Source organism: Haematobia irritans, chromosome 2 (genome assembly GCF_050003625.1).
Source record: "Haematobia irritans isolate KBUSLIRL chromosome 2, ASM5000362v1, whole genome shotgun sequence".
NCBI classification, from domain to species: domain Eukaryota; kingdom Metazoa; phylum Arthropoda; class Insecta; order Diptera; family Muscidae; genus Haematobia; species Haematobia irritans.
The window spans coordinates 56,237,616-56,258,752 of NC_134398.1; the positions used below are offsets into that span (position 1 = coordinate 56,237,616).

At 31.9% G+C, this 21,137-nt stretch overlaps 2 long non-coding RNA genes across 2 annotated transcripts in view; both read left to right on the plus strand.

Annotated features, from left to right (window-relative positions):
* Positions 1-21,137, plus strand: part of LOC142227550 (uncharacterized) — a 218,280-nt gene that overhangs the window by 9,559 nt on the left and 187,584 nt on the right. The window lies entirely within an intron of this gene.
* On the plus strand, positions 12,659-13,130 carry LOC142223099 (uncharacterized). The gene is made up of 2 exons (XR_012718562.1): positions 12,659-12,869; positions 12,932-13,130. It is a non-coding gene; the product is annotated as an uncharacterized LOC142223099 (long non-coding RNA).

A 21,137-nucleotide genomic window follows, 5' to 3' on the forward strand; every position in this document is an offset into this window, starting at 1 on the left:
CTGATACCAAAATATCCTGGGCAGTTTTGCACAGTGACCTGAATTTATAAAAATTAAGGATCCATTAGTGCGGTTTTATTTCTACAATATCAAATCGTTATTGCGTTTTTGATCTATGTGATCTTATTTTCATCAAATTTGTCGCTTAGTTAATTTATTATTCGTCCAAAGTAGTCAAAATATATATAACAATTTTTTTGGTCGCCTTAGCATAACTCAATTAACCCTTTCGGTGCGCGGCTAAATCTGTCTGGTTTATGTCTTAGCTATTTACAATTTACAATTTATCTTCACGCACATTTAAAAATCATAAACAAATTTACAATTTATTTATTTGTCAAAATATCACATATTTTCTTAATTCACATCCAAAACACAGAATTCGCATCACACCTGAAATGGTGGACATCCGTCCTATACCAAGCCCATGTTAAATTCATCATAGTTCGTAATTTTCTATTAACTTGGGTAAAACACAATTTTCTGGACTGATTTCAAATAAAAAAACCTTTTAGCCATAAAGTAGACGTCACGCTCTTTCTCTCGATACGCAAATATCCTGGGCAGGATTGCACAGTGGGGCATTTTTCCTTATATTAATCCATCCAAGTTATATATAGCCAGAAAGTACACGTTACGACCTTTCTCCTGATACCAAAATATCCTGGGCAGTTTTGCACAGTGACCTGAATTTATAAAAATTAAGGATCCATTAGTGCGGTTTTATTTCTACAATATCAAATCGTTATTGCGTTTTTGATCTATGTGATCTTATTTTCATCAAATTTGTCGCTTAGTTAATTTATTATTCGTCCAAAGTAGTCAAAATATATATAACAATTTTTTTGGTCGCCTTAGCATAACTCAATTAACCCTTTCGGTGCGCGGCTAAATCTGTCTGGTTTATGTCTTAGCTATTTACAATTTACAATTTATCTTCACGCACATTTAAAAATCATAAACAAATTTACAATTTATTTATTTGTCAAAATATCACATATTTTCTTAATTCACATCCAAAACACAGAATTCGCATCACACCTGAAATGGTGGACATCCGTCCTATACCAAGCCCATGTTAAATTCATCATAGTTCGTAATTTTCTATTAACTTGGGTAAAACACAATTTTCTGGACTGATTTCAAATAAAAAAACCTTTTAGCCATAAAGTAGACGTCACGCTCTTTCTCTCGATACGCAAATATCCTGGGCAGGATTGCACAGTGGGGCATTTTTCCTTATATTAATCCATCCAAGTTATATATAGCCAGAAAGTACACGTTACGACCTTTCTCCTGATACCAAAATATCCTGGGCAGTTTTGCACAGTGACCTGAATTTATAAAAATTAAGGATCCATTAGTGCGGTTTTATTTCTACAATATCAAATCGTTATTGCGTTTTTGATCTATGTGATCTTATTTTCATCAAATTTGTCGCTTAGTTAATTTATTATTCGTCCAAAGTAGTCAAAATATATATAACAATTTTTTTGGTCGCCTTAGCATAACTCAATTAACCCTTTCGGTGCGCGGCTAAATCTGTCTGGTTTATGTCTTAGCTATTTACAATTTACAATTTATCTTCACGCACATTTAAAAATCATAAACAAATTTACAATTTATTTATTTGTCAAAATATCACATATTTTCTTAATTCACATCCAAAACACAGAATTCGCATCACACCTGAAATGGTGGACATCCGTCCTATACCAAGCCCATGTTAAATTCATCTGTGCCAATTTTGCACCACTTCCGGATCCAAAAAGAAAACGTTCACTACTTTTTTGGATACGCTTTTGTAGCTGGGATATTAAATTTAAAAAAATTCGAAAATTCTAAACAATGTTCTCTTTAAACCGTGCTTACATTGTTTTTAAATTTTCAAAGTAGTTTTAGAGATATCCTTCAAGTTAAAAAAAAATTAAAATTTGTAACAAAAACATTTTCTTAATACCTACATACTACACAGTTTTGGTCCAGAAATAGTTATGTAAATATATATTTTTTAATTTTTTTTTATTTAATATGGTGAACCGTTTTATTCCAGTTATTCCAGTATATGTAGCGGAAGTACCTTAGTTTTGAACATAACAGTATATATCAAAAAATCGAGCTGATAGAAAAACGAAGTGCAGATTTGGATTCAGCGTCCCAAATAACCTTAAAACAATATTCAGTTCTTAATCAAGGGAACCATTGTTCCCTTGTGTAATCCATTTTAAACAATATAAACTTTATAAAAAACTTGCTGTGGGCTATTCTCCATCAAGTTATATATAAATTTGCGTATAATTTTATACTTTTCTTACTGATTTATTTTTGATTTTAGCGGCTAAACTCGAACTTAGGTTAGGTTAGTTTACGTGGCAGCCCGATGTATCAGGCTCACTTGGACTATTCAGTCCATTGTGATACCACATTGGTGAACTTCTCTCCTATCACTGAGTGCTGCCCGATTCCATGTTAAGCTCAATGACAAGGCACCTCCTTTTTATAGCCGAGTCCGAACGGCGTTCCACATTGCAGTGAAACCACTTAGAGAAGCTTTGAAACCCTCAGAAACCCAAATCCAACAAAATTTAAATTTTTATATGCACAGAAACAAGTAAACTACATTATGGAAAAATTAACAATCTTGTGCGAAAATTGAACTAAATTGTATTCCAAATTTTGAGATTGTTTAAATTAACGAAAATTTCCGACATTTTTGGATTTGCAATTACAATTTACGAAATGCATCTTCCTCGAAAAGCAAACATGAACTAAAAATAACGAAAAAAATCTTAGACCCCAGATCATTCCCATTTTAACCACGCTGTAGTGCATTCTTACTATATTTGAGAAGTGTACGAAAAACTTCTTCTGTTTTTGTTAGAATTGAGCTACTTTGTATGTCATTGAAATTTTACTGCCATTTAGTTCATAAAATTTTTGAGACATACTTGGAATAAAGAAAAAATCGTTGGGCTGGGGAAAATTTATTCAAATTTTTAAAAATAAACTAAAACAAAGTAAAATTTTTGAAATAAATATTAGTTCATTTTAGCATCAGTTTTACAGCAGACTTTTTTTTTCTGTGTGAAGAACTTCTTTTGGCCATATCGCCTAAACTAAGCGGCCTAGAACGAAAAGGACTTTAATTCGTTATTCATATAAATTTCATAAGCTCCTCCAGGTTCTCCGTAATTTTCCAGTAAGTCGGAGAATTTTAGTTTTTTCACTGTAAAAAAGTCAGGCAAAAGGGAGGTACTCCCTTCACGACCAAATATGGAAAAATAAAGTAGCGGATCTTTGTCTAGACGCCCCTGCAAACTTCCTTGAACGAAACGGATAATTTTGGTCCAATTTTCAAAAAGTCATGTACCCCATATTTTTCACTGTACTTAAAAAAAAATTGCGGCAAAAGGGAGATCCCCCCTCCCCTACCCAAAATCGAAAAATAGAGTAGCGGATCTTTGTATAGGCACACGCGGAGAAGAAACATGATTGTCACAATCATATTTGAAGAGCAAAATAATATGATAGGAGCTATTTTTGCGGCGACCATGTAACATGTTGGCTCAGTGAACATGGTTCTAAGAAAAATATAATTGTCCTCATCTAAAATGTTATCATATTGATAAAAAGAATTTTGTTTGAATTAAAAGACAATGGTCATGATTTAAAATGTAATGGTACACACAAAAAAATTTTTCTCTGATTCAATCACCAAATTAATTGATCCAATTAATTTTTTAATTGAAATGTCTTCAATCACGAAAATGATAGTATCAATCACAGTTTTAATTGGGCATAGAAAAAAATCTTGATTAAAAAATTAATTGATTTTTTCAGCAAAATTCAATTAATTTTGTAATTGATTCAATTAAAAATTTAATTGATGTTGATTGCAAAACGCAATTAATTTATTAATTAAAAAAGGTAACTATTTTTAATTACTTAGTTAGATTGGCTTAGAATTTTTATTTGGATTAACAAATGATTGTTTGAAATACATTTTTAATTAAAAAAGTAAAAAACAAAAAAAAACACTTTTTTTAACTGAATTAGTCTTCCGAGTTTGATTAAAAAGTTAATTGTATCAATTAATTTTTTAATTAAACATTTTAAAAATTTCAATCATTGACTTAATTAACTTAATGTTTCTATCATGATTAAAAAGTTAATTGTATCAGTTAATTTATTAATTGAAAAAATTTTCAACTTCAATTAACTTTTTAATTGGAAATATTTTGGTGATATTTTTTTCTGTGTATTCATTCAAAATGTTTTTCATCTACACCCTCATAAAAAATCGCTTCTGTAACATATACTCCCAAACATATTTTGCTTCAAGCATATACATTTTTGGGTATTGTCCAAACATTTATATGTTTGATCTCTTCCAATATATAATATGTTTGAAAGCATATTGGTCTAAACAATATATGTTTGGGTAGTCTAAGTTCCAAACATTTTGTATTTTTGCATCCAAATTCAATAATGTTGTCTTCCAAAAAACAATATGTTATTTTGTGAACATATAATATGTTTGGAAGCATTTTGCACCCAAAAATATTATATGCTTAAAAAAATTCTCCCAAACAATATTGTGCTCAAAATTTTATTTATTTATTTATATATTTAAAATCATAATGAATTATGAAAATAAACAGGTAATATAGGTGCTAACAACATAGGTTTTCGACCTGAATGCTCAAAATTTTGTTTCTGCCTAATTGTATATTCCCCCACATCTTTCTCACTTCCACGACATTTTTTAGTTCTTAGCATCTTTTTCTGTAATACAAACATTGTAGAAGAAATTATTCAATTTTTTTTATATTAATTTTACCTTTTGCCGGACGGGGATTCGAACAGCGGACCACACAGTTTGTAGGGATCAAAGAAGTAGCTGATCAATTGCCCAAGGAAAAATAAAATGTTAATTTTGTAATAACAAGCAACAACCACCAACTTAATTCAATATCGCTCCCTGTTAAATAGCCCTCCAAGCTACTAAACACATATATGTTTATAGGCTATTTCTAAATTAATATATGTTTGCAACCAAGCATATTATATTTACAAACATTTTATGTCCCAAACATAATATGTTCTAACATATTAACATATATGTCCCAAACATGTTATGCTAGTTTATGAACATTATATGCTTGCACTCAAAAATATTGTGTTTAAAAATTTGTGTTCCAAACATATAATGTTTATAGCCAAACATATGAAAAACAGTCTTTTTCATCCGTGTAGTTAAAAGAACATGGTCACAACCTAAAATGTTTTGATCTTTATGAAAAAACTTTTTTCATCGTCGACAAAAGGACGCCACTTGAGAAAATTACACTTCCCTGTTTTGTCTTCACATAAAACCACGTGCCACTTCTGAATAAATAAATTAACACAAAACACAGTAAATCCGTATTCTCCGTCCATTCCAAGAAACAATCAACACACGACTGACGCGCAAAATGAAAATCGTGTGTACCTGCTCAATGTTTTTATAAAATTCTTTTCGCTGCAAAAAAGTTAAAAAATTAAATGGTCACGAAAAAAATGTATGTTATGGCCATGTAATGGTTCTAGGCATGTCTATACTTAACCTATAAAAATACTTTTTTCCCTGTAAAAAAAGTAAAGAAAATTTAATGGTCAGGTACATGATTTTCCCGACCATTTAATGGTCTCAAATTCTCTCATTTAAATGATAGGACATGTTTGCGGTATTTGAGAACCATTCAAATGTTTATTGTCAGCATACATTTTTCTCCGCTCGAAAACTATTTTCACAAAGACAAAATACATGGTTTTCGCGTCAATTACATGCTCTAGATAAGCATTAAATGGATGCGGCAACCATCCACCTCTAACTTTCCTTGAAAATTTCACCAAAATCTGAGAACTTTGGTCCAATTTCGAGAAAGTCGGGCAAGGGGGAGGTCCCCTCTCCCACCAGATAAAAAATATGATGTACCCTATTTTCACCACATGATGTACTCTATTTTCACCATATGATCTTTATGTTGTCCGAAAATTTAAAGCAAATCGAACCAGCAGTTTCCGAGCTTACCCGAAACATGCAAACATACAAATAAACAAACATACTTATATACATAGATTGATGTGCTCGGTTTTACACGCTACTGTATATGGGAATACAATTGAATAATTTTGGTCTACAAAGTGGTGAAGGGTATGAAATAGTCGGCCCGCCCGACTATAGACTTCCCTTACTTATTTTTCTGTGTATACGAAATTGCATCATTAAGCTTTAATTCTATCACGAATAGTATTCCTTTTGGCTTGTAAAGAATATATGATTTGTCAATTATCATATATATGTAATTCCTACCAGTGTAACCATACAGTGCATTGTAAAAATATACGCACATATTCATTATTTGAAGGAATTCTACGTGTCATAAACAGCAGACACTAGTTTCATGGTTCTCTCCGAATTATTCCAACAATATAAACAATGGATTATAGTACCATTAAAGTGATACCGAGGACAGAACATTTTTGCTTCTCAATGGTTCAAGTGAATGTCAAAATCAATCTCGCATATCATAATACGATAATAAATATGACTTGGACATTAGCTTGTATGCTCTGTGCTTTTATCATGAGCAACTATGCTGGCATTCCAGTATCCACACTCGCTAACCTGTCATAAATCATCTCGGTGGTATTTTTGATATATACGAATATCCATCTATTCTACCTACCCATCACTTGGATGGGTGGCCTCTTAATCTTTGCCTTTCACTTCCAATTTTCTTTAGCACGTTTTTATTGTTTCCTTATCAGCGAATTTTTAACCCTTCCGACTTAAAATTGAAATATTTGCCATGTATTTTATCCTTTATGCCATTTCTTCAGGATTCTTTGTGGCAAAATTTGAAAAGGGTTCAAATTCAACGGGGTTATTATAATCACCGTTATCGTTCTTATCATCGATTTTTATAAAGAAGCGTACATTTATACACCCACATGCGTGCAAGAATTTTTACATCCGTTTCCTTATTTGAGCTATACATATATGTGTGTTGGGGTGTGTTTGTTTGAGGATGTATAAATTTTAAAATATTATCGAGAGAAGAAAAAAAATGCAAAAATCAAAGGCAAACACAGAAGATCTTCCTCATACTTGGAAAGGCAGGGGCTATTCCATGTCTGCTTTGGATAAGCTCAGCACATGTGTCAGATATGAGTAGTGCAAGAAAAAAAAAAAAAACAACCAAAATATTGGTAAAAACCCATTCATGCATGTAAATATGTTATGACAGGGATTAAATTATGGCTTTAGATAAAAATCTTCTCCATACAGAAGCAACACAAATACAACTAAGGAAATGTGTAAAGTGTTTGAAGACATTTAAAATTCAAATGAATTATGAAGACAATTTTCGTACACAAAAGACATCAAGTGTTTTAATGGAGCTCACCACAGAGGATGACATTTTTAGTGTAAGTGGTTTTATTTCAATAGAAACAAAATTTACAATCTAATAATTTATGAGTAGATTGATAAAGAGGATTTGGCATGTTGTAAGATCCAGAAAGTGAATAACATAATGTCACGACAAAATTTTCACTAAACTTATGTTATTATACACGATAGTGTAATAAAATCGACTTCGGGCTATATAAAGTAGATAATATTGATCCGGAAGACATTTTAAGATGTGTGCTAAGCCTTAAACATGGATCATGAATTTGGATATGGAATATGCGCGCCCTTTTGAAGACATCAAGGAGTAAAGAGCAGGACATTTTACTTCTGGTTTTGTGAAATTTGGATGACCCCCTTAAAATGTTAAATCGGGAAACCGGTGCATAGGAGGATATATGAGGATTTTACTGAAAGTGACAGTTTCTAAAGTCTTCCATCCTATATGCTTTGCAATGATGGATCGGCAAATATGTAGTTATTCGTTGCAATAGTCTTTTGTAAACACAAAATTAAAAAGTTGGGAGAACGGAACTAATGTGCTGAGTCGAGTCTGTTTATTGATTTGTTTTTAATAGCATAGAAAGAAAAGAAAGTATTAAACGTTCAGTATTTTCAAATTTATTGAATGGAGTTCAAATTACCTTACCCAAAACCTACAACTTCTTTATTGTTTCAAATTAAAATTTTTTTATGATATTAACGCTCTGCTTTTCAAACCAGTGAATATTAACCAGTGAATATGAACCAATGCATTAGCACAATATTATTGAAGCCAACAAAAATCATAAAGTTACCCAGCCAATCGTGAATGTGCTCAAAATAAAAATTACGAAAAACAACAATTTAATATGTAAAGGCAACAAATGTCTAGAAGTGGAATGCCAACAATATTTGCATGCAATACCACAAAGAAACGTTTTGTCGAAAATTAATGACACAAAAATAAATATGTAACAAATGAAAACAGACAAAGGAGAAAATACCATTAAATAGTAATAACAAGGAAAACAAATCGAAAAAGTGATTTTATAATTGAACTTACAATTTGAACAAAGGAAAAAATCACACGGTATAGAACATTAAAAATGTACACATGCTAAACACCATATAAATATAGGAAAGAAGACCTTTCAAGTAAATACAAAACTCTTTTACATACACTGTTAGAAAAATATGTTTTTCATATGTTCCGATATAAACAAAACGTGTTTCGGGCACAATTTTAAAACACAATATATTTAAGTGCAAACATGTAATGTTCCTAAACTAACACTAAATGTTTGGGACATCTGTGTTAATAAGTTAGAATATATTATGTTTGTGGCATGAATGTTTCATAAAAATCATATGTGTGAATGCAAACATATATAAATTTACAAATTTCGACTAAACATACATATGTTGTGATATTTTATTCAACAGAGAGACAGAGAGAGTATAGAGAAAGAAATAGAGATGGAAACCGGGAGAGTTGACGAAAGATATCAACATAACAGCGAAAGAATCAAACGAGAACAATGTCTGTGAAACCGCTTGTATGTTGTTTCGGAAAATTGTTTTATGATAAGGCCAAAAATTTGATATGCTTAAGTCTAAATTTTATTTAATTTGAATAAAGAGAATAGACATTCGGAACCAAGAGAATAGACATTTGAAAAACAAACAGCATATGTTTTCGCCTTGAGAGCACCATTTTATGTATGTGTGGACATGTGTTTTGTTTATCATTTTGGCATTATGGGCACAATTTTTTTCTTGGTTCATTAAAAGAAATCAGGGGTCTTCATAAAAATAACGAAAGGGCACTATACTCTTTTTAGAGTTGGGACAGTAAAATGAAATAAGGAGGAAATAGTGAAAAATTACACAGTAAAATGTATAAAAACAAAGTTTAGTTCCTCTTTATTAATAAGTAGTCCACGAGGAGTTGACGGACACCTTCAAATATAAAAGCGGGCATTAAATTCGAGTTTTGCAGCTAAAACAATTTAAAAAGTTTATTTTCTTTAAAATGAATTATTAAAGAAAAATAAAAGGCATTTTAGAGCGACGGTGTTAAATGCTAGTAAAAAACTGTTCACGCCTAACTAAATTTATGTTTATATTATAAAATTATTTATGTATGTTTATATTCGACTCCACGTTTTTCTTTTGTTAGAGTTTTTGAATTCCTTCCAAATTTTAAAGTTTTGTACCAAAAACAGTTTTTTGTTACAAAATTGTTATTTTTGCAATAAAACAATAATATTTTATCCAAAAATCAGCCAATTTCGTTTATATCAAGCACTGTTACTGACTATAAATCTTTAATAACCCACATTTCGAAGTTTCATTATAAAAATTTAATATAGTATAAATATAAATGTGTAAATTAAAAATAAAAAAAGTGTTCGGTCGGAGCAGGGATTGAACTCACGACCCTTTACATGCAAGGCAGACATGCTAACCACTGCTCCACGTGGCAAACAAATGTATGTTTCTGTTAAATAATGTTATGTTTGCATGGGCTCGTGGGCGCTGCAAACTATGCTATATAAATGCAATTTATAACGATAATTATCTCCTGGTGACTATAACAGCTACGTAATCCAGTGGATAGTGTGTTGGCTTACAAACTGTATGGTGCTCGGTTCGATTCTCCGTGCAGGCGAAAGGTAAAATTTAAAAAAATTATAAAAGTGAATAATTTCTTCAACATTATTTGTATTACAGAAAAAGGTACCAAGAACTAAAATATTTCGTGGATGTGAAAATTACGAGTATGTTAGGCAATGAGCAGAATCGTCTTTGGGAAAAATTCTTCCAAGCATATAATATTTTTGGGCTCAAAATGCTTCCAAACATATAATATGTTCACATAAAACAAACATATTAATGTGTCGGCAGTATCCAATAATATATGTGCTTCCTGCAAAATATGTTTGGAACATATGTTAAAGAAGCGATTTTTTTTGAGGGTGTACCCTAAAACATTAGTACACAAAACAAATGTAGTTCGTACTTTAATTTTAATCAATCAACATCTCATAATAATTATTATTTTGAACTCCTTTATAGTTCATGCGACTCTGTTATAGGAGTACTCTGATATAGTTTGAAATTACACAGATTTGGTCAGTATTTCGTACCATTAACGAAATTTTTACTTACACATACTACAAAATGTTTTCTTACAAGTCAGTTCAATTTTATAAGAATTAATGACTGGTTTTCTTAATGTAGTGAAAATTGCCATGATTTGGGCCACGAGACAGTTGTACCGTCAGCAAGTTACTTTTTTTTCTGGTGCACGGAATTTCTACCAATTTTAAAGAAATTTGGCAAATGGTCTAGTTGGATAGAGGTGTGCTATTATTTTACTCACACACACACGACGAAAAATGTAACTCACGCACACACGATATTTTTGGTAGGACTCATGTTTACTCACGCTAAAAAATCTGTACTCAGACACGAAAAACTTTTAAAGGCTCACAGTCACGATCAGAAATGTTTAAATTGAACCAACGAAAACGTTTCATTCATATAACGAATCAATTTTAATTAAAAGCATGAAAATATTCGTTAATAGTACGGAACTTTCCGTTAATGAACAGAAAATTAATTAGTTTGCTTAGTTAATCACGCTCATACAATTATATATAGCCGACATATAATCCAATCCGCAGATTTGGATTGGGAGCAAATTTCATCCGATTTGGTTGAAATGTTGTATGTGATGGTAGTATATGCCTTCTAACAATCATGATAAAATTGGTCTATATTGATTCATAACTATATAGCTTGTACATATACCGATCCTAAAGATGCATCCGCTACGGTTGCAATTTGATACCGGATGCCAATATATGACCTTTTATGCAAAAAGTGGACGATATCGGTCCATAATTATATAACCTCCATATAAACAGGTCCTCAGATATATATTTTTTTGAGTTTCCTGGAAAATCAAATTTCATCGGATCTAATTGCGCATGCTCTCTACTAATCTTGCAAAATAGGGTCCATATCGGTCCATAAATATTACATATAGCCCCCATATAAACTGATCTCCAGATTTGGTTTGCGAAGCCTTCTGGAGGAGCAAATTTCATTCGATCCGGTTGAATTTTCGTACGTAGTAGAGGCGTGCGCGTGACTGAAATTTCGCTCACACTCACGCACATTCCCGAAGCAAAATGTTTATTCACGCACACTCAAGCACGATACGTGTGGTACCCAACCCCACTCACGGACATTCACGTAATGAAAGGCAGTACTCACGCAAGCTCATGCACGAACTACTTTTAAAGACTCACGCTCACGCACGAACTACTTTTAAAGACTCAACAGAGGTAACAAAATTCAAGAATAAAATATAGTTCGAGAGTTAAATTAATTTCAGTTAACATACGAGTATGATTTAAATCTTGATTTTTTCGTGAGCGTGATTTTGCAGAAATTTTATTCACGCACATTCACGAAACGATTCTATTTCTCACGCACGCTCACGCACGACATAACATATATTTTAGTCCTATTCACGCACTTTCGCGAAAGTTGCTTTGGATTTTGTTCACGATTCACGTGATTCAAGCGTGAATCGATCGCCAGATTTCAACTTCACCCAGAAAAAAGTGCCTTCGAAACTAAAGGAAAATTTTTTCATCAACATAGTTTATCCATTTTATTTCCATTAAAGTAAATTTTTGTGAAAAATAATAAAATTTACTCGTTTCAATAAAAAAATCCTAAACTGTAAGCAGTTAGGAATAGTTCATTAACTAGAATAAGGCATGGAATTTTACTCATACTGTTTTCTTCGCTGGGTATAAGAATTTCCTACTGAACAAGAAAATTTTATTCACCGATAACAAAGCATTCGTAAAAATAAACAAAAAACGAACTAAAAACAAGTTTCCTCAAAATTAGTACAATTTCTTATAAAATGATAAGTGCGACTTCCTTTATAATAGAAATTTTTTCATATATACGAACAACACTTGGCTTAGAAAAATATTTTAGTTCATTCGTACTAAGAAGTATGCAATCCTTTCAAAACTTAAGGAAACAAACTTGTTAGAATATAGGAAATTTTCCTATATTTCTATTGTCTACCTGTAATCGATACCTGTCATCGTAATCGATGTGTTTGCGCGTGGGTGTAATCGATATGTTTGCGCGTGGTTTGTTTTTTTAGTTGGAATCGCGTTGCTGTGGTATACGGAGAGATTGTTAAAAAAATAATATGGTAAAATAATATAATAAATAGCAAATAAAATATATACAATATTTGTTATTTTAAATTAGTGAGAATTTTTCGTTTTTTGAAAATAAATCTATCAATTTCGTGATGGTGTATAAAGGAAGAAAACACCAGCAGAATAACAACCCTTTCATATGTCTTCATTTTGGAATCTTCAAATATCAGGTAATATTCAGTGACGCTAACCTTTTGTAACAAAAATGTTTTATCATTTTTTATATTTGTAGGTATTGAAATTGTAAAAGGAGGACAAAATCGTTAGGAAGCAACTTATTAAAAGTGAAAAGTACAAGAAGAAGATGAAAAAGTGCGTTTTACAGTTGATAATATCACATGGAAATTGGAAATAGTGGAATAATAAAATAATATTTCAAGGACAGTCGATGCTGTTGATTCTTAATAAATATATTCAATATATTAATAAAACATGTCTTTTATTGAAGATAAAATTGCTTATATAAATAAATAAAATTGTATTTAAAAACGAAGGCAAGCAGTTCTAATTATGAAGTAAAAGTTTTACCACAAATACGTAAGATTTGTCCAAATGAATGAAAAAATTTCAATAAAATCAATCCATAAATGAATTCAAATCAGTTAAATTTTTTCATTCTGTAGTATAGTGGTACATAAATATAGGAAAATGTTAACTAATATATGGAATGCATTATACCTAATTTCTACGAAAATCACATCGTTCAAACAAATAAAAATGTCTTTGGCGCTATACGAAGTTCAACTTTCTTCACAATGAGTTCATTTTAACTTAAAGAAGTGGTCACTTTTTTCTGGGTGTTTGCCAAATCAAAAATTCTACCTAAAATTCGAGTATAAGAGATTCGATTTATGTAGGAGGAACAGTTTCCTACATTAATAAATATTGAACAATATAATTGGTGTATGGTAGACTACTATTTTGTTTTTGTTTTTTATTTTTTTCTTTTTAAATTGCGACAGTTGTCATTGTTTTACAACCTAAGAAACTTTTCATTAATGGAACGAAATGTTACTTTCTTTTAACGAAATTTGTTCTTCATAGTTGTATGTTAAAGTTTCTTACTTTTCATGAGAAATGATCGTATTTTTATAAAATAGTTTTGTACTTTTTATGATACAGTGACGTACTTTTTATGAAAAACGTTCGTGCTTTTTATGAAAAGCTTTCGTACTTTTTATGAAACAGTTTCGTAATTTATATGAAAAACTTTTGTATTTTTGTGAAAAATGTTTGAACCTTTAGAAAGAAAACAAGTATAAAACAAGTAAGTTCGGCCGGGCCGAATCTTAAACACCCACCACCATGAATCAAATATTAGGGTTTCCTTTGAAATTTCAGAGGGTTGGAGGACAGATCAAGCAGAGCAGTTCAACCAGTACACTTCACGAAGATAAATTTAAAGATTTTACCTATGAAGACTATATCAGATTCTGGATTTATAAGAACCATTTTTGTTTGAGTTTTAGAGGAATCATTAACATCTCTTGTAAGTGTGCAAGAAAATTATAAAATAAAGTCTTGATTTGAAATCTTAAATCTTGGGAACGAAAATTTTACAACTTCAATAAAATTTCATGAAAATGTTTCGTACTTTTTACGAAGAAAAGTTAATGTAGAATATTTCGTAAACGTTTCGTGTAAAATTTGTTCTTCGTAAATTTTACGAAAATGATTGAAAATTTTGTTGTTTTAATGAAGAATAGTTAATGAAGAATGTTTCGTAAATTTAACGAAGAGAATTCTTTGGGTGTACTCATATAATGTATTTAAAAACGAGTTAACGGCAACTTTATTTTCCAAATTAGGACTCGACTTCCAGTAGAAATTATGCTATGTTTTAAGTAAAAAACTTCTTTAAAATAAAGTGTGGAAAAACATGTCCTATATTTGAACGATTTTTTGCTTTGTAGTCAAGATGCAAAAAGACAACAAATTTAAAGACAATTTCATTCAATTTAAAGAATTTTTCTGAATTATTAAAGTCAAGTTGACCTTGGCCCAAACATTTTTTCTTTCATGTTATGATACCCATTTTTAAGTCAAATCACTTAATTATAATTTTACCGACTTTTGGACAAGGAAAAAAAACTTTATATTAGAGAAATGCGTTTTCTATGCTAAGCAAAATTTGAATTCGTATTTTAAAGACTTGAAATCTTTGACCTGACGACAATATTTTTTTCAGTGTATATATCGGTCCATGTTTTGTTATGGCGGTCCATGTTTTGATATGAAGACCAATTCCCGATGTGATTTCTTTAGGGCCCAAGCCACAATTAAAGGTTAGGTTAAAGTGGCAGCCCGATTAAATTTCAGGTTCACTTAGACTATTCAGTCCATTGTGATAAGCCACAATTTGACTTAGTGAGGACACGCAAGTTTTATTTTATATCTAAACATATTTTAGGTTTGTAAAGAGATGTGTCAAATTTAATATGTATCGTGTACACAGAAAAAAAAACTCTATTGTAAAACTGATGCTAAAATGAACTAATATTTATTGAAAAATTTTATTTAGTTTTAGTTTATTTTTAAAATTTTTGTAATAAATTTTCCCTAATGACATACAAATTAGTTCAATTCTAACTAAAACAGAAGAAGTGTTACGTACACTTCTCAGTAATAGTAAGAATGAACTATAGCGTAGTTAAAATGAATGGGAATGATCTGGCGCTTAAGATTTTTTCTTTATTTGTAGTTCATTTTTTTCTTTTCGAGAAAGATGCATTTCGTAAATGGAATTAAAAATCCAAAAATGTCATTAATTTAATGAATCTCAAAATTTGGAATATAATTAGTTCAATTTTCGCACGAGATAATTCATTTTTCCCATAATGTAGTTTACTTTTTTTTCTGTGTAGTGATTTGATAGAGGCCTCATTTGGACCGATCTCAAGTAAGTTTAGAGAGTATGAAATGAGCAATTATTATCTGAAATCTAGAGATATTTTAAGTCAGGTAGGATTTTTTTCCGATTTGCTTAAAATGTACAACATTGATATAGGTTTAATTCGATGGCGTTTGTGGCTGAGTATACGAAGGCGTTCTGTTATGGTGGCAACAAAACGAGGTTCAAATCTCGGTCGGAGAGAAAAATGTTTCAAACTGAAAACAAATTATATATAAAAGAAAATAAAAGTGTAATAAAAATATTGGTAAAATCAGAAAGTGAAATTAGTGTTTTTTGTTTTTTTTTTTTTTTTTTATTATACCCTCCATCATAGGATGGGGGTATATTAACTTTGTCATTCCGTTTGTAACACATCGAAATATTGCTCTAAGACCCCATAAAGTATATATATTCTGGGTCGTGGTGAAATTCTGAGTCGATCTAAGCATGTCCGTCCGTCCGTCCGTCCGTCCGTCTGTTGAAATCACGCTAACTTCCGAACGAAACAAGCTATCGACTTGAAACTTGGCACAAGTAGTTGTTATCGATGTAGGTCGGACGGCTTGTGGAGCCTCTAACAGAAGCATATTTCTTCCGATCCGGCTGAAATGTTGTATATGGTGTTGGTATATGGTCTCTAACAACCATGCAAAAATTGGTTCACATCGGTCCATAATTATATATAGCCCCCATATAAACCGATCCCCAGATTTGGCTTGCGGAGCCTCAAAGAGAAGAAAATTTCATCCGATCCGGCTGAAATTTGGTACATGATGTTGGTATATGGTCTCTAACAATCATGGACAAATTGGTCCATATCGGTCGTTAATTATATATAGCCCCCATATAAACCGATCCCCAGATTTGGCTTGTGGAGCCTCTAAGAGAAGCATATTTCATCCGATCCGGCTGAAATTTGGTACATGGTGTTGGTATATGGTCTCTAACAATCATGCAAAAATTGGTCCACATCGGTCCATATTTATATATAGACCCCATATAAAACGATCTCCAGATTTGGCTTGCGAAGCCTCAAAGAGGAGCAAATTTCATCCGATCCGGCTGAAATTTGGTACATGGTATTGGTATATGGTCTCTAACAACCGTGCAAAAATTGGTCCACATCGGTCCATAATTATATATGGCGCCCATATAAAGCGATCCCCAGATTTGGGTTGCGGAGCCTCAAAGAGAAGCAAATTTCATCCGATCCGCCTGAAATTTGGTACATGATATTGGTATACGGTCTCTAACAAGCATGCAAAAATTGGTCCACATCTGTTCATAATTATATATAGCCCCCATATAATCCGATCCCCAGATTTGGCTTGCGAAGTCTCCAAGAGAAGCAAATTTCATCCAATCCGGTTGTAATTTGGAACATGATGTTAGTATATGATCTTTAACAACCGTGCCAGAATTGGTCCATATCGGTCCATAATTATATATAGCCCCCATATAAAACATTCTCCAGATGTGGTGTTAGTATATGGTCGCTAACAACCATACCAAAATTGGTCCAGTCACACAAAAATTGGTCCATATCGGTTCATAATCATGGTTGCCACTAGAGCCAAAATTAATCTACCAAAATTTTATTTCTATAGAAAATTTCGTCAAAATTTTATTTCTATAGAAAATTTTGTCAAAATTTTATTTCTAGAGAAAATTTTGTTAAAATTTTATTCGGTTCATAATAAAATTTTCACTATTGTCAAAATTTTATTTCTAGAAAATTTTATCAAAATTTTATTTCTATGGAAAATTTTGTTCAAATTTTATTCGGTTCATAATCATGGTTGCCACTCGAGCCAAAAAAAACCTACCAAGATTTAATTGCTATAGAAAATTTTGTCAAAAGTTTATTTCTATAGAAAATTTTGTGAAAATTTTGTTTCTATAGAAAATTTTGCTAAAATTTTATTTCTGTAGAAAATTTTGTCAAAATTTTATGTCTACTTTTCAAACTGATTTATATAAGTATTGGATCGATCTTTTTTGATTTAATATATACCACATATGGACTTACATACAATTTAGAAGATGGTGTTAGGAGGTTTTAAGATACCTTGCCATCGGCAAGCGTTACCGCAACTTAAGTAATTCGATTTTGGATGGCAGTGTTTAGATGAAGTTTCTACGCAATCCATGATGGAGGGTACATAAGCTTCGGCCTGGCCGAACTTACGGCCGTATATACTTGTTTTTTTTTTTTAGTTTTTTTTAGTTTTTTCGTTTAAATGAACTTCCAAAGCACATAAACGGTGTACTTCTGTCCTATGATAAGCCCATGTAAAATTCATTGAATGTGATTCAAATTTTTAATATATCCGAATTTGGGTATCCAAACTATTTTTATGGCAGCTCTGTTTTTGGGATATGCTTAGTTTACCTAATCACTTACTCATATGTATAAGTGAACAGGTAAAATAACTATAAGGACTAAACGATTGCTTAAGTCTATTTTGGAAAATTTCCAGGGTCACCATGAATTTTGTCTATCATTTTATACGCCACTGTTTTGTACCTATAGTTATTTCGATCACTGTAGAATTCCTTGCCTATCTGAGGTCCATGAGTGAAAAGTCATAACGTTTAAATTAAAATACCGCGGTACTCGTTAACATGCAGTCATGTAATTGTATCTCCCAAGAAGGGTGCTACCGTATCTTGTGGGTAATGCGGTCTTAGAGCATGCGGCGGGAGACATATGCCACCAAACACCAGTCAAAAGCAAACGACTGTGATGCATAAAAAAGTACGTGCAAAATCGTGCGTTGTTTGTCTTGTTTGTTTGTTTTTTTTTTTTTTTTTGTTTTTGTGAGACTTTTAATTCCGTACCATGTTTGCTACTTTGAAAGTGTCAAAGGACAAACTTTTCGACAATCTTTGGAAAGTTTTCTGTTTTTCGAAATCGGGTGAGCCGCTTGCCTTCTGCTCCCCATGAGAAGTTTTTAGATATTTTGTTACTAAACTTATGGGTACTGAAAGGGGCTGCTGTTGTTCTCCCCCTTCTCTTCCCACGTTGCCGTTGCCATTGTTTGTTCTAACAACTTTGTTACAACAATGCAGTTGACATTAGACATATGTGAAAACGTGTTGGGTTCAATGGTTCTGTATGTGTTAATGTGCAATATTTTGTTAACTTTCCCTCTGTTGAAGTCGTTCACTCCTTTTGACTATGCCTAGTATACGATTTTCCACAAGGACTAATATCAACTCATTGTTTTCTATGCGTTTCTCTTAGAAGTGCTCTAGCAAGAAAATTTGTTTAACGCATGGAAAAATGGCTTTAAGTTTAATTAACAAATTACTTTTCGTTTACATTTTTGCCCATGGCAATTATTTAAATTATTGCAGAAAAAAGACGTTGAATGATTTTTGGTGTAGTCGAACTTATAATTAGCTGTAATCGTGCGTTCAATGCTGAGTCTCAATGTAATGTTTGTTCATTTGTTTAGGAATCCATACAATATTGTCTTAAAACGGGTCAATATCCTACCGTTTGGAAACAAATAAGATGAAGTTTTAATTTTAAATTTAATCTTAACGGGCTTTATTTATAAACGTACAAAAAGAGCATGAGAAAACATTATAACATTAGAATATTTCATCAAAACATTTATAAACTTACACTCAACAAGAGCGAACCCTCCAGGTATTAAAGTCAAGTAAACTCTATTTTAGTTCATGACAGTTATTATGTTTTAGTTAACATTGATCCAATATGAGAAAGTTTCCTTGACTTTTTGTACACGCTGATTAAATTAACTAAAATCCATCCGTGTGCATAAAATATGAAATATTCTACCATATTTCTATATACATTAACCGATTTAAAGCAAATTTGGCACATTTTGCTAGAATGTTAATTATGCTCTCAGTGCAAAATGTCAAGTGAATTAGAATGAAATGTTGGCTTCTGGTGGTCATATGAATATTTATGATATATTTTATAGCTATATCTAAATCAGAGCGGATTTCAACCAAATGTGTCATACTTGACAATACCATGAGTTGTACTCATTCTACAAAAGTTGAAGCAAATAAATATGAAATTCTGGTCTCTTGAGCCATTTTTAAGAAGATCGGTTGATAAATACGTCCTTTATGACAAGATCGATTATAAATATATATCTAAATTTGAACTGATTTTTTCCTAAATCAATAGGGATCGTCTTTGAGCCAAAAAAAAAAAACACCATAGGCCAAATTTGGGGATGATCAGATTGCAACTGCGAGCTGGAATTTGCACACAAAAATACATCAACAGACAGACATTCGGACATCGCTGAATCGACTCAGAATACAATTCTAAGACCATCGTTATACTGAAATATGAGTCTATGACTGTTCCTTCTGGGCGTTACAAACAAATGCACAGACTTATTATACCCTGTACCACAGGGCATAAAAGGTATATCAAATACCTACCTATATAGGCTAATTCAGTTTTTGATCGGTTTATATGGAATGCTATATATAATTAAGGAGCTACATAACCAACTTAAAATATTCAGTCTTTGTGATACCACATAATTAAAAGTACCTATTACATACAGACACTTCTAGTTTTAACTAATGAACCTACTCAATTATTTTCTTTTGTTGAACCAATCTAATTATTCCAATAACATTAGTAGACTGTTTAAGCTAAGATTTTCCAGATTCGCCAGTAATCTAAAGCTATATGCACCTAAAACTCGCTTACACCTTACACCAAACGGAGGACACTCACACAAGAGGTGCTTTATTGATTCATTCAGTAGTCATTATATCTCACGCCAATAATTTTTGCAAACTCGCCTGTCAGGCAGCGACCCGTTATTTTTATTTTATTTTATTTTATTTATTTCATATTCGCAGTCCTTTGGTATGTTCCTGTGACCTGTGTGGCACTTCCCAGAAAAAATTGGAAGTTCTTCTAAAGGCACAACTTTAAAAGCACTTCCAAAAATGCTCTCCCAAAGATGTTCTATATTTCACAGGAAGTTCATTTAAGTCAATTTTTATACCCTTCACCACTACTGTGGTACAGGGTATAATAAGTTTGTGCATTTGTATGTAACGCCAAGAAGGAAAAGTCTGAGACCCATCGTTTAGTATACCGATCGTCTTAGAATTAAATTCTGAGTCGATTTAGCGATGTCCGTCTGTCTGTCTGTTGATGTATTTTTGTGTGCAAAGTACAGCTCGCAGTTTTAGTCCGATTGTCCTAAAATTTGGTATAGGGTCCTGTTTCGGCTCAAAGACGATCCCTATGGATTTTGGAAAAAAATCGGTTCAGATTTAGATATAGCTCCCATATATAGCTTTCGCCCGATTTACACTCCTTTGTCCACAGAGGCCACTTTTTTGCTCCGATTTAGTTGAAATTTTGCACAGGGAGTAGAATTAGCATTATAGCTATGCGTGTCAAATTTGGTTGAAATCGGTTCAGATTTAGATATAGCTCCCATATACAGCTTTCGCCAGATTTACACTCATATGACCACAGAGGCCAATCTTTTACTCCGATTTAATTGAAATTTTGCACAGGGAGTAG